Consider the following 21,110-nt stretch of genomic DNA (forward strand, 5'->3'; position numbering starts at 1 on the left):
TGCACTTTATCAGGGAGGCTTTGAGGGTGTCCTTGAAACATTTCCTCTGCCCACCTGGGGCTCGCTTGCCTTTTTGGAGTTCCGAGTAGAGCGCTTGCTTTGGGAGTCTTGTGTCGGACATGCGAACAATGTGGCCCACCCAGCAGAGCTGGTCGAGTGTGGTATTGCTTTGATGCTGGGGATGTTGGCCTGTTCGAGAACGCTAACGTTGGTGCGTCTGTCCTCCCAGGGGATTTGCCTGATCGTGCTGAGACATCGTTGGTGATATTTCTCCAGCGACTTGAGGTGTCTGCTGTACATGGTCCGTGTCTCTGAGCCATACAGGAGGGCGGCTATCACTACAGTCCTGTAGACCATGAGCTTGGTGGTGGGTTTGAGGGCCTGGTCTTCGAACACTCTTTTCCTCAGGTGACTGAAGGCTGCACTGGCGCACTGGAGGTGGTGTTGAACCTCACCGTCAATGTCTGCCCTTATCAAATAGGCTCCTGAGGTATGGAAAGTGGTCCACCTTGTCCAGGGCCGCGCCGTGGATCTTGACGACTGGGGGACAGTGCTGTGTGGCGGGGTCAGGTTTGTGGAGGACCTTTGCCTTACGGATGTTTAGTGTAAGGCCCATGCTTTCGTATGCCTCAGTGAAGATGTTGACTATGACTTGGAGTTCAGTCTCTGAATGTGCGAAGACGCAAGCGTCGTCCGCGTACTGTAGCTCGACGACAGAGGATGGGACGACCTTGGATCTGGCCTGGAGACGACTGGTTCTGTATTTTAGTTCCACTCCAGCAGGGAGCTTGTTGAGAGTGAGGTGGAGCATTGCAGCGAGGAAGATCGAGAAGAGGGTTGACGCGATGACACAGCCCTGCTTGACCCTGGTCTGGACATGAATTGGGTCTGTGATGGATCCGTTGGTCAGGATCACAGCTTCCATGTCGTCATGGAGCAGACGGAGGATGGTGACGAACTTTTGGGGGCAGCCGAAACGGAGGAGGACGCTCCACAGTCCCTCGCGGTTAACAGTGCCAAAGGCCTTTGTGAGGTCAAAGAAGGCCATGTACAAGGGTTGGTGCTGTTCCCTGCATTTCTCTTGCAGTTGTCATGCCGTAAAGATCATGTTCGTTGTATCCCGTAGTGGATGGAATCCGCACTGTGACTCCAGGAGGAGCTCCTCAGCCACAGGGAGAAGGCGGTTGAGGAGGATTCTAGCGATGACCTTCCCAGTGGCTGATAACAGGGTGATTCCTCTGTAGTTGCTGCAATCGGACTTGTCCCCTTTTTTTAAAGATGGTCACGATTACTGCATCTCTGAGTTCTCTCGGTATGCTCTCCTTCCACATGAGAGAGATGAGGTCATGTATCCGTGCCAACAGTGCCTCTCCACCATACTTTAGTGCCTCAGCGGGGATTCCATCCACTCCCGTTGCCTTGTTGTTCTTGAGCTGGCGAATGGCCTTTTCTACCTCGTACAGGGCTGGGGTTTTGCTGAGATGGTGGCGGATATTATGCTGCGGGATGGAGTCGAGGACATTCGAGTCAGAGGCAGAGTCTCGGTTAAGGAGATCTTCGGAAGTGCTTCTTCCAGTGGGTCCTGACTGCCTTGGTGTCTTTGATGAGTGTTTCCCCGTTCTTGGCCAGCAGTGGGGTGGTGCCTTGGGTGCTTAGGCCGTAGGTGGCCTTGACTGCGGTGAAGAATCCTCGCACATCATGGCTGTCTGTCAGCTGCTGTATCTCCTGTGCTTTCTCCACCCACCATCTATTCATTAGGTCCCAGGTTTTTTGTTGGACCTCGGCCGTAAGCCGTCTGTAATGCTGCTTTGCTGCTCCCGAGTTGGGTTGTTTAAGTTTCAGAAATGCCCTGCTCTTGCGATCTATTAGCTCTTGGATCTCCTGGTCATTCTCATCAAACCAGTCCTGGTGTTTCCTGGTTGAGTGACCGAGCGACTCTTCGCAGGCACTGGTTATGGAGGCCTGGAGGACAGACCAAGCGCTGTGGACATTCTGTGTCTCAGGGTCATCAAGGGTCGCCAAGTTAGCAGTGAGGCGCTGGCTGTATAGGACTCTCTTAGCTGGGTCTTTGAGTGCCCCGGCATTGACTTTGTTGCGACACTGCTTCTGCTGCTGTCGCCGTTTTGGGGCTATGTTGGTGTCGATGATTGAACAGATTAGGCGGTGGTCCGTCCAGCAGTCGTCGGCTCCTGTCATGGCGAGGGTTATTTGCACATCCTTGCGATCCCTGGCCCAAACGATGACATAGTCGAGCAGGTGCCAGTGTTTGGAGCGAGGGTGTTGCCACGATGCCTTGTACTTGTCCCTCTGGTGGAACAAGGTGTTACTGATGACACGGTCGTGCTCGACGCATTTTGTCAGGAGCAGGGTACCGCTGGAATTGGTTTTCCCTACCCCCTCTTTGCCGTTCACGCCTCCCCAGAGGGCTGTGTCCTTGCCAACCCTGGCATTGAAGTCGCCGAGGAGATTACTGATAGAGGACCCAGGGTTACAGGGCTGAATACTGATAGAGAGAGGGACCCAGGGTTACAGGGGTGAGTACTGATAGAGAGGGACCCAGGGTTACAAGGGTGAGTGCTGATAGAGGACCCAGGGTGACAGGGGTGAGTGCTGATAGAGAGAGGGACGCATATTACAGGGATGAGTACTGATAGAGGGAGGGACCCAGTTTTACAGGACTGAGTACTGATAAGGAGAGGGACCTAGGGTTACAGGGGTGATTACTGATAGAGAGAAGGACCCAAGGTTACAGGGGTGAGTACTGATAGAGTGATGGACCCAGGGTTACAGCGGTGAGTACTGATAGAGAGAGGGACCCAGTGTTACAAGGGTGAGTACTGATAGAGAGAGGGACCCAGTGTTACAGGGGTGAGTACTGATAGAGAGAGGGACCCAGTGTTACAGGGGTGAGTACCGATAGCGAGAGGGACCCAGTGTTACAGGGGTGAGTACTGATAGAGAGAGAGGGACCCAGGGTTACAGGGGTGAGTACTGATAGAGAGAGAGAGACCCAGGGTTACAGGTGTGAGTACTGATAGCGAGAGGGACCCAGTGTTACAGGGGTGAGTACTGATAGAGAGAGAGGGACCCAGGGTTACAGGGGTGAGTACTGATAGAGAGAGAGAGACCCAGGGTTACAGGTGTGAGTACTGATAGCGAGAGGGACCCAGTGTTACAGGGGTGAGTACTGATAGAGAGAGGGACACAGGGTTACAGGGGTGAGTACTGATAGCGAGAGGGACCCAGTGTTACAGGGGTGAGTACTGATAGAGAGAGGGACCCAGGGTTACAGGTGTGAGTACTGATAGCGAGAGGGACCCAGGGTGACAGGGGTGAGTACTGATAGAGAGAGGGACCCAGTGTTACAGGGGTGAGTACTGATAGAGAAAGGGACCCAGTGTTACAGGGGTGAGTACTGATAGGGAGAGGGACCCAGGGTTACAGGGGTGATTACTGATAGAGAGAAGGACCAAGGTTACAGGGGTGAGTACTGATAGAGTGAGGGACCCAGGGTTACAGGGGTGAGTACTGATAGAGAGAGGGACACAGGGTTACAAGGGTGAGTACTGATAGAGGACCCAGGGTTACAGCGGTGAGTACTGATCGAGAGAGGACCCAGGGTTACAGGGGTGAGTACTGATAGAGAGAGGGACCCAGGGTTACAGGGGTGAGTACTGATAGAGAGTGGGACCCAGGGTTACAGGGGTGAATACTGATAGAGAGAGGGACGCAGTGTTACAGGGGTGAGTACTGCTAGCGAGAGGGACCCAGTATTACAGGGGTGAGTACTGATAGAGAGAGAGGGACCAGGGTTACAGGGGTGAGTACTGATAGAGAGAGAGAGACCCAGGGTTACAGGGGTGAGTACTGATAGAGAGAGGGACCCAGTTTTACAGGGGTGAGTACTGATAGAGAGAGAGAGACCCAGTGTTACAGGGGTGAGTACTGATAGAGATAGGGACCCAGTGTTACAGGGGTGAGTACTGATAGCGAGAGAGGGACCCAGTGTTTCAGGGGTGAGTACTGATAGAGAAAGGGACCCAGGGTTACAGGGGTGAGTACTGATAGAGAAAGGGACCCAGGGTTACCGGGGTGAGTACTGATAGGGAGAGGGACCCAGGGTTACAGGGCTGAGTACTGATAGAGGACCCAGGGTTATAGGGGTGATTACCGTTAGAGAGAGGGTCCCGGAGTTACAGGGGTGAGTACTGATAGCGAGAGAGGGACCCAGTGTTACAAGGGTGATTACTGATAGAGAGAGGGACCCGGGGTTTACAAGGGTGAGTACTGATAGAGAGAGGGACCCAGGGTTACAAGGGTGAGTACTGATAGAGAGAGGGACCCAGTTTTACAGTAGTTAGTACTGATAGAGAGAGGGACCCGGGGTTACAGGGGTAAGTACTGATAGAGAAAGGGACCCAGTGTTACAAGAGGTGAGTACTGATTAAGAGAGGGACCCAGTGTTACAGGGGTGAGTACTGATAGAGAGAGGAACCCAGTGTTACAGGGGTGAGTACTGATAGCGAGAGGGACCCAGTATTCCAGGGGTGAGTACTGATAGAGAAAGGGACCCAGGGTTACCGGGGTGAGTACTGATAAGGAGAGAGACCCAGGGTTACAGGGGTGATTACTGATAGAGAGAAGGACCCAAGGTTACAGGGGTGAGTACTGATAGAGTGATGGACCCAGGGTTACAAGGGTGATTACTGATAGAGAGAGGGATCCGGGGTTACAGGGGTGAGTACTGATAGAGAGAGGGACCCAGGGTTACAGGGGTGAGTACTGATAGAGGACCAAGGGTTACAGGGGTAAGTGCTGATAGAGAGAGGGACCCAGGGTTACAGGGGTGAGTACTGATAGAGGACCGAGGGTTGCAGTGGTGAGTACTGATAGAGAGAGGGACCCAGGGTTACAAGGGTGAGTACTGATAGAGAGAGGGACCCAGGGTTACAGGGGTGAGTACTGATAGCGAGAGGGACCCAGTATTACAGGGGTGAGTACTGATAGCGAGAGGGACACAGGGTTACAGGGCTGAGTACTGATAGAGAGAGGGACCCAGTGTTACAGGGGTGAGTACTGATAGAGAGAGAGAGGGACCCAGGGTTAAAGGGGTGAGTACTGATAGAGAGAGGGACCCAGTGTTACAGGGGTGAGTACTGATCGAGAAAGTGACCCAGGGTTACAGGGGTGAGTACTGATAGAGAGAGGGACCCAGTGTTACAGGGGTGAGTACTGATAGAGAGAGGGACCCAGTGTTACAGGGGTGAGTACTGATCGAGAAAGGGACCCAGGGTTACATGGGTGAGTACTGATAGAGAGAGGGACCCAGGGTTACAGGGGTGAGTACTGATCGAGAGAAGGACCCAAGGTTACAGGGGTGAGTACTGATAGAGAGAGGGACACAGGGTTACAGGGGTGAGTACTGATAGGGAGAGGGACCCAGGGTTACAGGGGTGATTACTGGTAGAGAAACGGACCCAGTGTTACAGGGGTGAGTACTGATAGAGAGAGGGACCCAGGGTTACAGGGGTGAGTACTGATAGAGAGAGGGTCCAGTGTTGCAGGGGTGAGTACTGATAGAGAGAGGGACCCAGTGTTACAGCGGTGAGTACTGATAGAGAGAGGGACCCAGTGTTACAGGGGTGAGTACTGATCGAGAAAGGGACCCAGGGTTACAGGGGTGAGTACTGATAGAGAGAGGGACCCAGGGTTATTGGGGTGAGTACTGATAGAGAGAGGGACCCAGGGTTACAGGGGTGAGTACTGATAGAGAGAGGGACCCAGGGTTACAGGGGTGAGTACTGATAGAGAGAGGGACCCAGGGTTACAGGGGTGAGTACTGATAGAGAGAGGGACCCAGGGTTACAGGGGTGAGTACTGATAGAGAGAGGGACCCAGGGTTACAGGGGTGAGTACTGATAGCGAGAGGGACGCAGTGTTACAGGGGTGAGTACTGATAAAGAGAGGGACCCAGTGTTACAGGGGTGAGTACTGGTAGAGAAACGGACCCAGTGTTACAGGGGTGAGTACTGATAGAGAGAGGGACCCAGGGTTACAGGGGTGAGTACTGATAGCGAGAGGGACCCAGTGTTACAGGGGTGAGTACTGATAGAGAGAGTGACCCAGTGTTACAGGGGTGAGTACTGATCGAGAAAGGGACCCAGGGTTACAGGGGTGAGTACTGATAGAGAGAGGGACCCGGGGTTACAGGGGTGAGTACTGATAGAGAAAGGGACCCAGGGTTACCGGGGTGAGTACTGATAAGGAGAGAGACCCAGGGTTACAGGGGTGATTACTGATAGAGAGAAAGACCCAAGGTTACAGGGGTGAGTACTGATAGCGAGAGGGACCCAGGGTTACTGGTGATTAATGATAGAGTGATGGACCCAGGGTTACAGCGGTGAGTGCTGATAGAGAGAGGGACCCAGTGTTACAAGGGTGATTAATGATAGAGAGAGGGACCCAGGGTTACAGGGGTGAGTACTGATAGCGAGAGGGACCCAGTGTTACAGGGGTGAGTACTGATCGAGAAAGGGACCCAGGGTTACAGGGGTGAGTACTGATAGAGAGAGAGAGGGACCCAGGGTTACAGGGGTGAGTATTGATAGCGAGAGGGACCCAGTGTTACAGGGGTGAGTACTGATAGAGAGAGGGACCCAATGTTACAGGGGTGAGTACTGATAGCGAGAGGGACCCAGTATTACAGCGGTGAGTACTGATAGCGAGAGGGACACAGGGTTACAGGGGTGAGTACTGATAGAGAGAGGGACCCAGTGTTACAGGGGTGAGTACTGATAGAGAGAGAGAGGGACCCAGGGTTACAGGGGTGAGTATTGATAGCGAGAGGGACCCAGTGTTACAGGGGTGAGTACTGATAGAGAGAGGGACCCAGTGTTACAGGGGTGAGTACTGATCGAGAAAGGGACCCAGGGTTACAGGGGTGAGTACTGATAGCGAGAGGGACCCAGTGTTACAGGGGTGAGTACTGGTAGAGAAACGGACCCAGTGTTACAGGGGTGAGTACTGATCGAGAAAGGGACCCAGGGTTACAGGGGTGAGTACTGATAGAGAGAGGGACCCAGTGTTACAGGGATGAGTACTGATAGAGAGAGTGACCCAGTGTTACAGGGGTGAGTACTGATAGCGAGAGGGACCCAGTATTACAGGGGTGAGTACTGATAGCGAGAGGGACACAGGGTTACAGGGGTGAGTACTGATAGAGAGAGGGACCCAGTGTTACAGGGGTGAGTACTGATAGAGAGAGAGGGGGACCCAGGGTTACAGGGGTGAGTATTGATAGCGAGAGGGACCCAGTGTTACAGGGGTGAGTACTGATAGAGAGAGGGACCCAGTGTTACAGGGGTGAGTACTGATCGAGAAAGGGACCCAGGGTTACAGGGGTGAGTACTGATAGCGAGAGGGACCCAGTGTTACAGGGGTGAGTACTGATAGAGAGAGGGACCCAGTGTTACAGGGATGAGTACTGATAGAGAGAGTGACCCAAGGTTACAGGGGTGAGTACTGATAGAGAGAGGGACACAAGGTTACAGGGGTGTGTACTGATAGACAAAGGGACACAGGGTTACAGGGGTGAGTACTGATAGAGAGAGGGACCCAGGGTTACAGGGGTGAGTACTGATAGAGAGAGGGACCCAGGGTTACAGGGGTGATTACTGATAGAGAAAGGGACACAGGGTTACAGGGGTGAGTACTGATAGAGAGAGGGACCCAGGGTTACAGGGGTGAGTACTGATAGCGAGAGGGACCCAGTGTTACAGGGGTGAGTACTGAGAGAGAGGGACCCAGTGTTACAGGGGTGAGTACTGCTAGAGAAAGGGACCCAGTGTTACAGGGGTGAGTACTGATAGAGAGAGGGACCCAGGGTTACAGGGGTGAGTACTGATCGAGAGAGAGAGGGACCCAGGGTTACAGGGCTGAGTACTGATAGCGAGAGGGACCCAGTGTTACAGGGGTGAGTACTGATAGAGAGAGGGACCCAGTGTTACAGGGATGAGTACTGATAGAGAGAGTGACCCAGTGTTACAGGGGTGAGTACTGATAGCGAGAGGGACCCAGGGTTACAGGGGTGCGTACTGATAGAGAGGGGGACCCAGTGTTACAGGGGTGAGTACTGATAGAGAGAGAGAGACCCAGGGTTACAGGGGTGAGTACTGATAGCGAGAGGGACCCAGTGTTACAGGGTTGAGTACTGATAGAGAGGGACCCAGGGTTACAGGGGTGAGTACTGATAGCGAGAGGGACCCAGTGTTACAGGGGTGAGTACTGATAGAGAGAGGGACCCAGGGTTACAGGGGTGAGTACTGATAGAGAGAGGGTCCAGTGTTGCAGGGGTGAGTACTGATAGAGAGAGGGACCCAGGGTTACAGGGGTGAGTACTGATAGAGAGAGGGACCCAGGGTTACAGGGGTGAGTACTGATAGAGAGAGGGACCCAGGGTTACAGGGGTGAGTACTGATAGAGAGAGGGACCCAGTGTTACAGGGGTGAGTACTGATCGAGAAAGGGACCCAGGGTTACAGGGGTGAGTACTGATAGAGAGAGGGACCCAGGGTTACAGGGGTGAGTACTGATAGAGAGAGGGACCCAGGGTTACAGGGGTGAGTACTGATAGAGAGAGGGACCCAGGGTTACAGGGGTGAGTACTGATAGAGAGAGGGACCCAGGGTTACAGGGGTGAGTACTGATAGAGAGAGGGACCCAGGGTTACAGGGGTGAGTACTGATAGAGAGAGGGACCCAGGGTCACAGGGGTGAGTACTGATAGAGAGAGGGACCCAGTGTTACAGGGGTGAGTACTGGTAGAGAAACGGACCCAGTGTTACAGGGGTGAGTACTGATAGAGAGAGCGACCCAGGGTTACAGGGGTGAGTACTGATAGAGAGAGGGTCCAGTGTTGCAGGGGTGAGTACTGATAGCGAGAGGGACCCAGTGTTACAGGGGTGACTACTGATCGAGAGAGAGAGGGACCCAGGGTTACAGGGGTGAGTACTGATAGAGAGAGTGACCCAGTGTTACAGGGGTGAGTACTGATCGAGAAAGGGACCCAGGGTTACAGGGGTGAGTACTGATAGAGAGAGGGACCCAGGGTTACAAGGGTGAGTACTGATAGAGAGAGGGACCCAGTTTTACAGTAGTTAGTACTGATAGAGAGAGGGACCCGGGGTTACAGGGGTGAGTACTGATAGAGAAAGGGACCCAGTGTTACAAGAGGTGAGTACTGATTAAGAGAGGGACCCAGTGTTACAGGGGTGAGTATTGATAGAGAGAGGGACCCAGGGTTACAGGGGTGAGTACTGATAGAGAGAGTGACCCAGTGTTACAGGGGTGAGTACTGATCGAGAAAGGGACCCAGGGTTACAGGGGTGAGTACTGATAGAGAGAGAGAGAGGGACCCAGGGTTACAGGGGTGAGTATTGATAGCGAGAGGGACCCAGTGTTACAGGGGTGAGTACTGATAGAGAGAGGGACCCAATGTTACAGGGGTGAGTACTGATAGCGAGAGGGACCCAGTATTACAGCGGTGAGTACTGATAGCGAGAGGGACACAGGGTTACAGGGGTGAGTACTGATAGAGAGAGGGACCCAGTGTTACAGGGGTGAGTACTGATAGAGAGAGAGAGGGACCCAGGGTTACAGGGGTGAGTATTGATAGCGAGAGGGACCCAGTGTTACAGGGGTGAGTACTGATAGAGAGAGGGACCCAGTGTTACAGGGGTGAGTACTGATCGAGAAAGGGACCCAGGGTTACAGGGGTGAGTACTGATAGCGAGAGGGACCCAGTGTTACAGGGGTGAGTACTGGTAGAGAAACGGACCCAGTGTTACAGGGGTGAGTACTGATCGAGAAAGGGACCCAGGGTTACAGGGGTGAGTACTGATAGAGAGAGGGACCCAGTGTTACAGGGATGAGTACTGATAGAGAGAGTGACCCAGTGTTACAGGGGTGAGTACTGATAGCGAGAGGGACCCAGTATTACAGGGGTGAGTACTGATCGAGAAAGAGACCCAGGGTTACAGGGGTGAGTACTGATAGCGAGAGGGACCCAGTGTTACAGGGGTGAGTACTGATAGAGAGAGGGACCCAGTGTTACAGGGATGAGTACTGATAGAGAGAGGGACACAAGGTTACAGGGGTGTGTACTGATAGACAAAGGGACACAGGGTTACAGGGGTGAGTACTGATAGAGAGAGGGACCCAGGGTTACAGGGGTGAGTACTGATAGAGAGAGGGACCCAGGGTTACAGGGGTGATTACTGATAGAGAAAGGGACACAGGGTTACAGGGGTGAGTACTGATAGAGAGAGGGACCCAGGGTTACAGGGGTGAGTACTGATAGCGAGAGGGACCCAGTGTTACAGGGGTGAGTACTGAGAGAGAGGGACCCAGTGTTACAGGGGTGAGTACTGGTAGAGAAAGGGACCCAGTGTTACAGGGGTGAGTACTGATAGAGAGAGGGACCCAGGGTTACAGGGGTGAGTACTGATCGAGAGAGAGAGGGACCCAGGGTTACAGGGCTGAGTACTGATAGCGAGAGGGACCCAGGGTTACAGGGGTGAATACTGATAGAGAGGGGGACCCAGTGTTACAGGGGTGAGTACTGATAGAGAGAGAGAGACCCAGGGTTACAGGGGTGAGTACTGATAGAGAGAGGGACCCAGTGTTACAGGGGTGAGTACTGATAGAGAGAGTGACCCAATGTTACAGGGGTGAGTACTGATAGCGAGAGGGACCCAGGGTTACAGGGGTGAATACTGATAGAGAGGGGGACCCAGTGTTACAGGGGTGAGTACTGATAGAGAGAGAGAGACCCAGGGTTACAGGGGTGAGTACTGATAGCGAGAGGGACCCAGTGTTACAGGGTTGAGTACTGATAGAGAGGGACCCAGGGTTACAGGGGTGAGTACTGATAGCGAGAGGGACCCAGTGTTACAGGGGTGAGTACTGATAGCGAGAGGGATCCAGTGTTGCAGGGGTGAGTACTGATAGAGAGAGGGACCCAGTGTTACAGGGGTGATTACTGATCGCGAGAGGGATCCAGTGTTACAGGGGTGAGTACTGATAGAGAGAGGGACCCAGTGTTACAGGGGTGAGTACTGATAGAGAGAGGGACCCAGTGTTACAGGGGTGAATACTGATAGAGAGAGAGAGACCCAGGGTTACAGGGGTGAGTACTGATAGCGAGAGGGATCCAGTGTTACAGGGGTGAGTACTGATAGGGAGAGGGACCCAGTGTTACAGGGGTGAGTACTGATAGAGAGAGGGACCCAGTGTTACAGGGGTGAGTACTGATAGAGAAAGGGACCCAGTGTTACAGGGGTGAGTACTGATAGAGAGAGGGACCCAGTGTTACAAGGGTGATTACTGATAGAGAGAAGGACCCAAGGTTACATGGGTGAGTACTGATAGAGGACCCAGGGTTACAGGGGTGAGTACTGATAGAGGACCGAGGGTTGCAGGGGTTAGTACTGATCGAGAGAGGCACCCAGGATTACAGGGGTGAGTACTGATAGAGAGGGACCCAGGGTTACAGGAGTGAGTACTGCTAGAGAGGGGGACCCAGTTTTACAGGAGTGAGTACTGATAGAGAGAGGGACCCAGGGTTACAGGGTGAGTACCGATGGACGACCCAGGGTTACAGGGATGAGTACTGATAGAGAGAGGGACCCAGTGTTACAAGAGGTGAGTACTGATTGAGAGAGGGACCCAGTGTTACAAGAGGTGAGTACTGATTGAGAGAGGGACCCAGTGTTACAAGAGGTGAGTACTGATTGAGAGAGGGACCCAGTGTTACAGGGGTGAGTACTGATAGAGAGCGGGACCCAGTGTTACAGGGCTGAGTACTGATAGCGAGAGGGACCCAGTGTTGCAGGGGTGAGTACTGATAGAGAGAGGGACCCAGTGTTACAGGGGTGAGTACTGCTAGCGAGAGGGACCCAGTCTTACAGGGGTGAGTACTGAGAGAGAGAGAGGGACCCAGGGTTACAGGGGTGAGTACTGATAGAGAGAGAGAGACCCAGGGTTACAGGGGTGAGTACTGATAGCGAGAAGGACCCAGTGTTACAGGGTTGAGTACTGATAGAGAGAGGGACCAAGGGTTACAGGGGTGAGTACTGACAGCGAGAGGGACACAGTGTTACAGGGGTGAGTACTGATAGAGAGAGGACCCAGTGTTACAGGGGTGAGTACTGATAGAGAAAGGGACCCAGGGTTACAGGGGTGAGTACTGATAGAGAAAGGGACCCAGGGTTACCGGGGTGAGTACTGATAGGGAGAGGGACCCAGGGTTACAGGGGTGATTACTGATAGAGAGAAGGACCCAAGGTTACAGGGGTGAGTACTGATAGAGATAGGGACCCAGGGTTACAGGGGTGAGTACTGATAGAGAGAGGGACCCAGTGTTACAGGGGTGAGTACTGATAGCGAGAGGGACCCAGGGTTGTAGGGGTGATTGCTGATAGAGAGAGAGACCCAGGGTTACAGGGTGAGTACTGATAGAGGACCGAGGGTTACAGGGGTGAGTACTGATAGAGCGAGGGACCCAGGGTTACAGGGCTGAGTGCTGATAGAGAGAGGGACCCAGGGTTACAAGGGTGAGTACTGATAGAGAGAGGGACCCAAGGTTACAGGGGTGAGTACTGATAGAGAGAGGGCCCAGTGTTGCAGGGGTGAGAACTGATAGCGAGAGTGACCCAGTGTTACAGGGGTGAGTACTGATAGCGAGAGGGACCGAGTGTTACAGGGGTGAGTACTGATAGGGAGAGAGACCCAAGGGTACAGGGGTGATTACTGATAGAGAGAAGGACCCAAGGTTACAGGGGTGAGTACTGATAGAGAGAGGGACACAGGGTTACAGGGGTGATTACTGATAGAGAGAGGGACCCAGGGTTACAGGGGTGAGTACTGATAGAGAGAGGGACCCAGGGTTACAGGAGTGAGTACTGATAGAGAGAGGGGCCCAGGGTTACAGGAGTGAGTACTGATAGAGAGAGGGACCCAGGGTTACAGGGGTGAGTACTGATAGAGAGAGGGACCTAGGGTTACAGGAGTGAGTACTGATAGAGAGAGGGACCCAGGGTTGCAGGGGTGAGTACTGATAGAGAAAGGGACACAGGGTTACAGGGGTGAGTACTGATAGAGAGAGGGACCAGGGTTACAGGGGTGATTACTGATCGCGAGAGGGACCCAGTGTTACAGGGGTGAGTACTGATAGAGAGAGGGACCCAGTGTTACAGGGATGAGTACTGATAGAGAGAGAGCGACCCAGGGTTACAGGGGTGAGTACTGATAGAGAGAGAGGGACCCAGGGTTACAGGAGTGAGTACTGATAGAGAGAGGGACCCAGTGTTACAGGGATGAGTACTGATAGCGAGAGGGACCCAGGGTTACAGGGGTGAGTACTGATAGAGAGAGGGACCCAGGGTTACAGGGGTGAGTACTGATAGAGAGAGGGACCCAGGGTTACAGGGGTGAGTACTGATAGAGAGAGGGACCCAGGGTTACAGGTGTGAGTACTGATAGCGAGAGGGATCCAGTATTACAGGGGTGAGTACTGATAGAGAGAGGGACCCAGTGTTACAGGGGTGATTACTGATAGCGAGAGGGATCCAGTGTTACAGGGGTGAGTACTGATAGAGAGAGGGACCCAGTGTTACAGGGGTGAGTACTGATAGAGAGTGGGACCCAGGGTTACAGGGGTGAGTGCTGATAGAGAGGGGGACCCAGTTTTACAAGAGTGAGTACTGATAGGGAGAGGGACCCAGGGTTACAGGGTGAGTACTGATGGAGGACCCAGGGTTACAGGGGTGAGTACTGATAGAGAGAGGGACCCAGGGTTACAGGGGTGAGTACTGATAGAGAGAGGGACCCAGTGTTACAGGGGTGAGTACTGATAGAGAGAGGGACCCAGTATTACAGGGGTGAGTACTGATAGAGAGAGAGGGACCCAGGGTTACAGGGGTGATTATCGTTAGAGAGAGGGTCCCGGCGTTACAGGGGTGAGTACTGCCAGCGAGAGGGACCCAGTGTTACAAGGGTGAGTACTGATAGAGAGATGAACCCAGGGTTACAGGGGTGAGTACTGATAGAGAGAGACCCAGGGTTACAGGGGTGAGTACTGATAGAGAGAGAGGGACCCAGTGTTACAAGGGTGAGTACTGATAGAGAGAGGAACCCAGTGTTACAGGGGTGAGTACTGATAGAGAGAGACCCAGGGTTACAGGGGTGAGTACTGATAGAGAGAGGAACCCAGGGTTATTGGGGTGAGTACTGATAGAGAGAGGGGCACAGGGTTACAGGGGTGAGTACTGATAGAGGACCGCGGGTTACAGGGGTGAGTACATGATAGAGAGAGGGACCCAGGGTTACAAGGGTGAGTACTGATAGAGAGATGGACCCAGGGTTACAGGGGTGAGTACTGATAGAGGACCGAGGGTTACAGGGGTGAGTACTGATAGAGAGAGGGACCCAGGGTTACAAGGGTGAGTACTGATAGAGAGAGGGACCCAGGTTTACAGGGGTGAGTACTGATAGAGAGAGGGACCCAGGGTTACAGGGGTGAGTACTGATAGAGAGAGGGCCCAGTGTTGCAGGGGTGAGTACTGATAGCGAGAGGGACCCAGTGTTACAGCGGTGAGTACTGATAGAGAGAGAGAGGGACCCAGGGTTACAGGGATGAGTACTGATAGAGAGAGGGACCCAGGGTTACAGGTGTGAGTACTGATAGCGAGAGGGATCCAGTGTTGCAGGGGTGAGTACTGATAGAGAGAGGGACCCAGTGTTACAGGGGTGATTACTGATCGCGAGAGGGATCCAGTGTTACAGGGGTGAGTACTGATAGAGAGAGGGACCCAGTGTTACAGGGGTGAGTACTGATAGAGAGAGGGACCCAGTGTTACAGGGGTGAATACTGATAGAGAGAGAGAGACCCAGGGTTACAGGGGTGAGTACTGATAGCGAGAGGGATCCAGTGTTACAGGGGTGAGTACTGATAGGGAGAGGGACCCAGGGTTACAGGGTGAGTACTGATAGCGAGAGGGACCCAGTGTTACAGGGGTGAGTACTGATAGAGAGTGGGACCCAGGGTTACAGGGGTGAGTGCTGATAGAGACGGGGACCCAGTTTTACAAGAGTGAGTACTGATAGGGAGAGGGACCCAGGGTTACAGGGTGAGTACTGATGGAGGACCCAGGGTTATAGGGGTGAGTACTGATAGAGAGAGGGACCCAGGGTTACAGGGGTGAGTACTGATAGAGAGAGGGACCCAGTGTTACAGGGGTGAGTACTGCCAGCGAGAGGGACCCAGTATTACAGGGGTGAGTACTGATAGAGAGAGAGGGACCAGGGTTACAGGGGTGATTATCGTTAGAGAGAGGGTCCCGGCGTTACAGGGGTGAGTACTGCCAGCGAGAGGGACCCAGTGTTACAGGGGTGAGTACTGATAGCGAGAGAGGGACCCAGTGTTACAAGGGTGAGTACTGATAGAGAGAGGAACCCAGGGTTACAGGGGTGAGTACTGATAGAGAGAGACCCAGGGTTATTGGGGTGAGTACTGATAGAGAGAGGGACCCAGGGTTACAGGGGTGAGTACTGATAGAGAGAGGAACCCAGGGTTATTGGGGTGAGTACTGATAGAGAGAGGGACCCAGGGTTACTGGGGTGAGTACTGATAGAGAGAGGGACCCGGGGTTTACAAGGGTGAGTACTGATCGAGAGAGGGACCCAGGGTTACAAGGGTGAGTACTGATAGAGAGAGGGACCCAGGGTTACAGGGGTGAGTACTGATAGAGAAAGGGACCCAGGGTTACAGGGGTGATTACTGATAGAGAGCGGGACCCAGGGTTACAGGGTTGAGTAGTGATAGTGTCATGTTTGTAACTACAATGTAACACGACTGTATTATTGTATACACTCAACTAAGATGCTCACCTTGACGACAGGGCGTGAACTTGTGAGAGACACTCCTTAGCTGATCACGCAGGTATATAAAGGGAGGTCCCACGCAGGGGCATCACTTCTGGAGTCCTGTAATAAAGAGTTATGGTCACAGAGTGACCCTGGAATGTGCCTCGTGTGGTTTCATGCTGTAGAGTAAGGACTTTACATTGGCGACGAGAAACGGGAATTCATGACCCATGAGAATGGCCACCGGTAGCACTGAGGAACGGTACTGTGTTGGGGAAGACTGGGACAATTTTGTCGAGAGGCTTCAGCAAAGCTTCGTAACTAAAGACTGGCTGGGGGATGCAGCGGCCGACAAGCGAAGGGCTCATCTCCTGACCAGCTGCGGGCCAAAGACCTATGCGCTCATGAAGGACTTACTGGCACCCGAGAAACCGGCGGACAAAATCTTTGAAGAGCTCAGCAAACTAAGCGGGGAGCACCTCAAACCGGCGAGCAGCGTACACATGGCTCGACACAGATTCTACACCCACCGACATCGTGAAGGACAGAGCATACCGGACTTTGTAGCGGACCTCCAGCGTTTGGCCAGACGCTGTAAGTTCACAGACGCCTGCAGCGGGGAGATGCTAAGGGACTTCTTCATCGAGGGTATCGGTCATGCGGGAATTTTTCGCAAGTTAATTGAGACCAAGGACTTGACCTTGGAAGCGGCGGCGTTGTTAGCTCAAACTTTCATGGCGGGGGAGGAAGAGACGAAAATGATTTACGTGCGCAATTCTGCCTCTAACGCGGCGATGGATCAGGGAGTCAACATCATAAATGCTACTCAGAGCCCCGCAGGCAGGCAGGGGCAGTCCGACATTTACCAGGCAGCAATAGATCCCAGAGCAGGACTTCAACAGAGACAATGGCAGGCTGAACGGACGTTCACGCCATCACAGTGGACTATGCGGCCCGGGATGGGGCCATTGACACCCACTAATAGGGTACTTAAGAGCAGTCAAAGGGACAGTCAGCGCAGAATTCCAGCGCAGAATGTCCCCAACAATGGAAACTTTAACTCAGGCTGGAGGTGTGGGGGAAAACACTCAGCCAGATCTTGCAGATTCCAACAGTTTGTCTGCAGAAACTGCAATCTCAGTGGCCATTTAGCTCGAATGTGTAGAAAACCTGCAACCAGACTGATATATGAGACAGAGGGACCAGAAGAGGGTTCTGTGAGGCAGGATGACTTTTGGGGCAAATCGATGGACGCCGAGGTTCAGCGGGTCCATGTGGCGAATATTCACAGTTCATACACCAAAACGCCACCAATGATGATGAGGGTTTTGTTGAATGGCATCCCAGTACGCATGGAGCTGGACACTGGGGCCAGCCAGTCACTCATGGGCGTTCAGCAATTCGAGAAGCTATGGCTACTCAAAGCCAGTAGACCCAAATTAGAACGTATTGAGACACAATTACGGACTTACACCAAGGAAATCATTCTGGTGCTAGGCAGTGCAATGATGGCAATCACACACAATGGGTTAGTGAACCGGCTGCCACTCTGGATTGTCCCAGGCAATGGTCCCGCACTGTTGGGGAGGAGCTGGTTAGCCGAGATGAACTGGAAATGGGGGGATGTTCTCGCAATTTCCTTGGTGGGGTGAAGTTCGTGCTCACAAGTCCTACAACAATTCGAGTCACTATTTGAACCGGGCATCGGGACTTTCAAAGGCACTAAAGTAAGGATACACATCACCCCGGACGCCAGGGCAGTGCACCACAAAGCCAGAGTGGTGCCGTATGTGATGCGGGAAAAGATCGAGAGCGAATTGGACCGGCTGTTGAGAGAGGGCATCATCTCACCCGTTGAATTCAGCGACTGGGCGAGCCCCATCGTTCCCGTTCTAAAAGCGGATGGCTCTGTCAGAATCTGTGGCGACTACAAAGCCACCATCAATCGGGTGTCCCTATAAGATCAATACCCGCTCCCGAGAGCGGAGGATCTTTTCGCCACGCTGGCAGGCAGCAAGCTGTTCACCAAGTTGGACCTCACTTCAGCCTATATGACTCAGGAACTGGCTGATGAATCCAAACTACTGACCACCATCACCACGCACAAGGGACTGTTTGTTTATAACAGGTGCCCGTTTGGCATTCGATCAGCGGCTGCGATTTTTCAACGAAACATAGAAAGCCTGCTTAAATCCATTCCTGGAACGATCGTATTCCAGGACGACATCCTCATCACGGGTCGAGACACCGAGGAACACCTCCACAACTTGGAGGAGGTGCTACGCCGACTAGACCGGATAGGCCTGCGACTCAAGAAGTCTAAATGAGTGTTCTTAGCTCCTGAGGTTGAGTTTCTGGGCAGGAGGGTTGCTGCAGATGGGATTCGGCCCACCGAATCCAAAACAGAGGCGATTCGACGAGCGCCCAGGCCCTGCAACACATCGGCGCTGCGTTCATTCCTGGGACTGTTGAACTATTTCGGGAACTTTCTGCCAAACTTGAGCACGTTGTTGGAACCACTAAACGTGCTCCTGCGTAAGGGTTGCGATTGGTTTTGGGGGGACTGTCAGGAACGGGCTTTTGATCGGGCACGAAACCTACTTTGTTCAAACAAATTGTTGACCCTGTACGACCCCTGTAAACATTTAGTTCTGACATGTGATGCATCGTCCTATGGGGTTGGGTGCATGTTGCAGCAGGGTAATGCTGAGGGTCAGCTACAACCTGTGGCTTATGCCTCCAGGTCGCTCTCTCAAGCAGAACGGGGCTATGGGATGGTCGAGAAGGAAGCGCTTGCATGTGTCTATGGTGTAAAAAAAATGCATCAGTACCTCTTCGGTTGAATTAGAGACGGACCACAAGCCACTCACATCCCTGTTGTCAGACAGCAAGGCTGTCAATGCCAACGCATCAGCTCGCATACAGCAGTGGGCCCTCACGCTAGCTGCTTATGACTACTCCATCCGGCACCGGCCCGGCACTGAAAACTGCGCTGACGCGCTCAGCAGGCTCCCACTGGCCACCACCGAAGGGGCAACTGAGCAAAGCACTGAGATTGTCATGGCTGTCGATGCCTTTGACAGTGCAGGCTCCCCCATCACAGCCCGCCAGATCAAAATCTGGACCAAGAGAGATCCCCTCCTATCTTTGATTAAGAAATGTGTCCTGACTGGGGATTGGGCGCCCGCACACGGAGCATGCCCTGAGGAGGTCAGACCGTTCCACAGGCGGATGGATGAGCTCTCCATCCAAGCCGACTGCCTACTATGGGGCAGCTGGGTAGTCATGCCCCAGAAGGGCAGGGAAGCATTCATCAGGGAACTCCACAGCGAGTACCCAGGCATTGTGCTGATGAAGGCCATCGCCCGGTCACATGTTTGGTGGCCTGGAATTGATTCAGACCTGGAACACTGTGTTCGCAGGTGCACGACTTGTGCCCAGCTGGGTAATGCCCCCAGGGAGGCCCCGCTCAGCCCGTGGCCCTGGCCCACCAAGCCATGGTCACGCATTCATGTTGACTATGTGGGCCCGTTCATGGGGAAAATGTTCCTCATTGTAGTAGATGCGTACTCGAAATGGATCGAGTGCATCATCCTGAATTCATGCACGTCATCCACCACCATGAAAAGCCTACGTGTGATCTTTGCAACCCATGGCTTGCCGGACATCCTGGTTAGTGACAATGGCCCGTGTTTCACGAGCTATGAATTCCGGGAGTTTATGTCGGGCAATGGCATCAACCACGTCAGGACTGCGCCGTTCAAGCCGGCCTCCAATGGCCAGGAGGAACGGGCAGTCCAAATCATTAAGCAAGGTATGCTCAGGATTCAAGGACCCTCCCTACAATGCCGTCTATCGCGCCTCCTGCTGGCCTATAGATCCTGCCCACACTCGCTCACGGGGGTCCCACCCACAGAGCTACTCATGAAACGGACACTCAAAACTCGGTTGTCCCTCATTCACCCAGTCCTGACCCACATAGTTGAGGGCAAGCGCAAGTCACAAAACGAGTACCATGACCGAAATTCAAGGGGGAGATGTACAGAAATAAATGATCCTGTATTCGTCCTCAATCACGCCATGGGGCCCAAATGGCTTGAGGGTACTGTAATTGGCAAAGAGGGGAATAGGGTCATCGTGGTAAAACTCAACAATGCCGTAAGCATCTGGACCAAGTAAAAAAAAGGTTCAGCATCGACATGGAGGAACCTGAAGAAGACCATGAGATGGAGCTCACAACACCGCCAGTGAACGAGCAACAAGAGCAATCAGAAGAATGCACAGTCCCTGCGGTCATCCCGGACAGGCCGGAATCACCACAGGTGACAGACACTCACGTCAGTGTCCAACAATCAGAGCCCCAACTGCGGCGCTCCACGAGGGAGCGTAGACCACCTGAAAGACTGAACCTATGATCCTAGTAAGACTTTGGGGGGGGTTCGGGGGGGGAAGGTGATGTCATGTTTGTAACTACAATGTAACACCACTGTATTACTGTATACACTCAACTCAGATGCACACCTTGACCACAGGGGGTGAACTTGTGGAGACACTCCTTACCTGATCACACAGGTATATAAAGGGAGGTCCCACGCAGGGTCAGCACTTCTGGAGTCCTGTAATAAAGAGTTAAGGTCACAGAGTGGCTTTGTCCCTGGAATGTGCCTCGTGTGGTTTCATGCTGCAGAGTAAGGACTTTACAGATCGAGGACCTAGGGTTACAGGAGTGAGTACTGATTGAGAGAGGGACCCAGGGTTACAGGGCTGAGTACTGATAGAGGACCCAGGGTTACAGGGGTGAGTACTGATAGAGAGAGGGACCCCAGGTTACAGGGGTGAGTACTGATAGGGAGAGGGACCCGGGATTACAAGGGTGAGTACTGATAGAGAGAGGGACCCAGGGTTACAGGAGTGAGTACTGATAGACAGAGGTACCCAGGGTTACAGGGCTGAGTACTGATAGAGGACCCAGGGTTACAGGGGTGAGTACTGAAAGAGGACCCATGGTTACAGGGGTGAGTACTGATAGAGAGAGGGACCCAGGGTTACAGGGGTGAGTACAGATAGAGAGTGGGACTCAGGGTTACAGGGGTGAGTACTGATAGAGAGAGGGACCCAGGGTTATAGGGGTGAGTACTGATAGAGAGAGGGACCCAGGGTTATAGGGGTGAGTACTGATAGAGAGAGGGAC

The 21,110-nt window shown here is 53.2% G+C and overlaps 2 protein-coding genes across 2 annotated transcripts in view; one reads left to right on the forward strand and one right to left on the reverse strand.

The window, feature by feature from the left end:
- The window catches only part of ormdl2 (ORMDL sphingolipid biosynthesis regulator 2), a 209,000-nt gene that overhangs the window by 62,237 nt on the left and 125,653 nt on the right, over positions 1–21,110 (forward strand). The window lies entirely within an intron of this gene.
- The window catches only part of LOC139241004 (growth/differentiation factor 11-like), an 84,322-nt gene that overhangs the window by 51,026 nt on the left and 12,186 nt on the right, over positions 1–21,110 (reverse strand). The window lies entirely within an intron of this gene.

This window comes from Pristiophorus japonicus, chromosome X (assembly GCF_044704955.1).
Source record: "Pristiophorus japonicus isolate sPriJap1 chromosome X, sPriJap1.hap1, whole genome shotgun sequence".
NCBI lineage: Eukaryota > Metazoa > Chordata > Chondrichthyes > Pristiophoridae > Pristiophorus > Pristiophorus japonicus.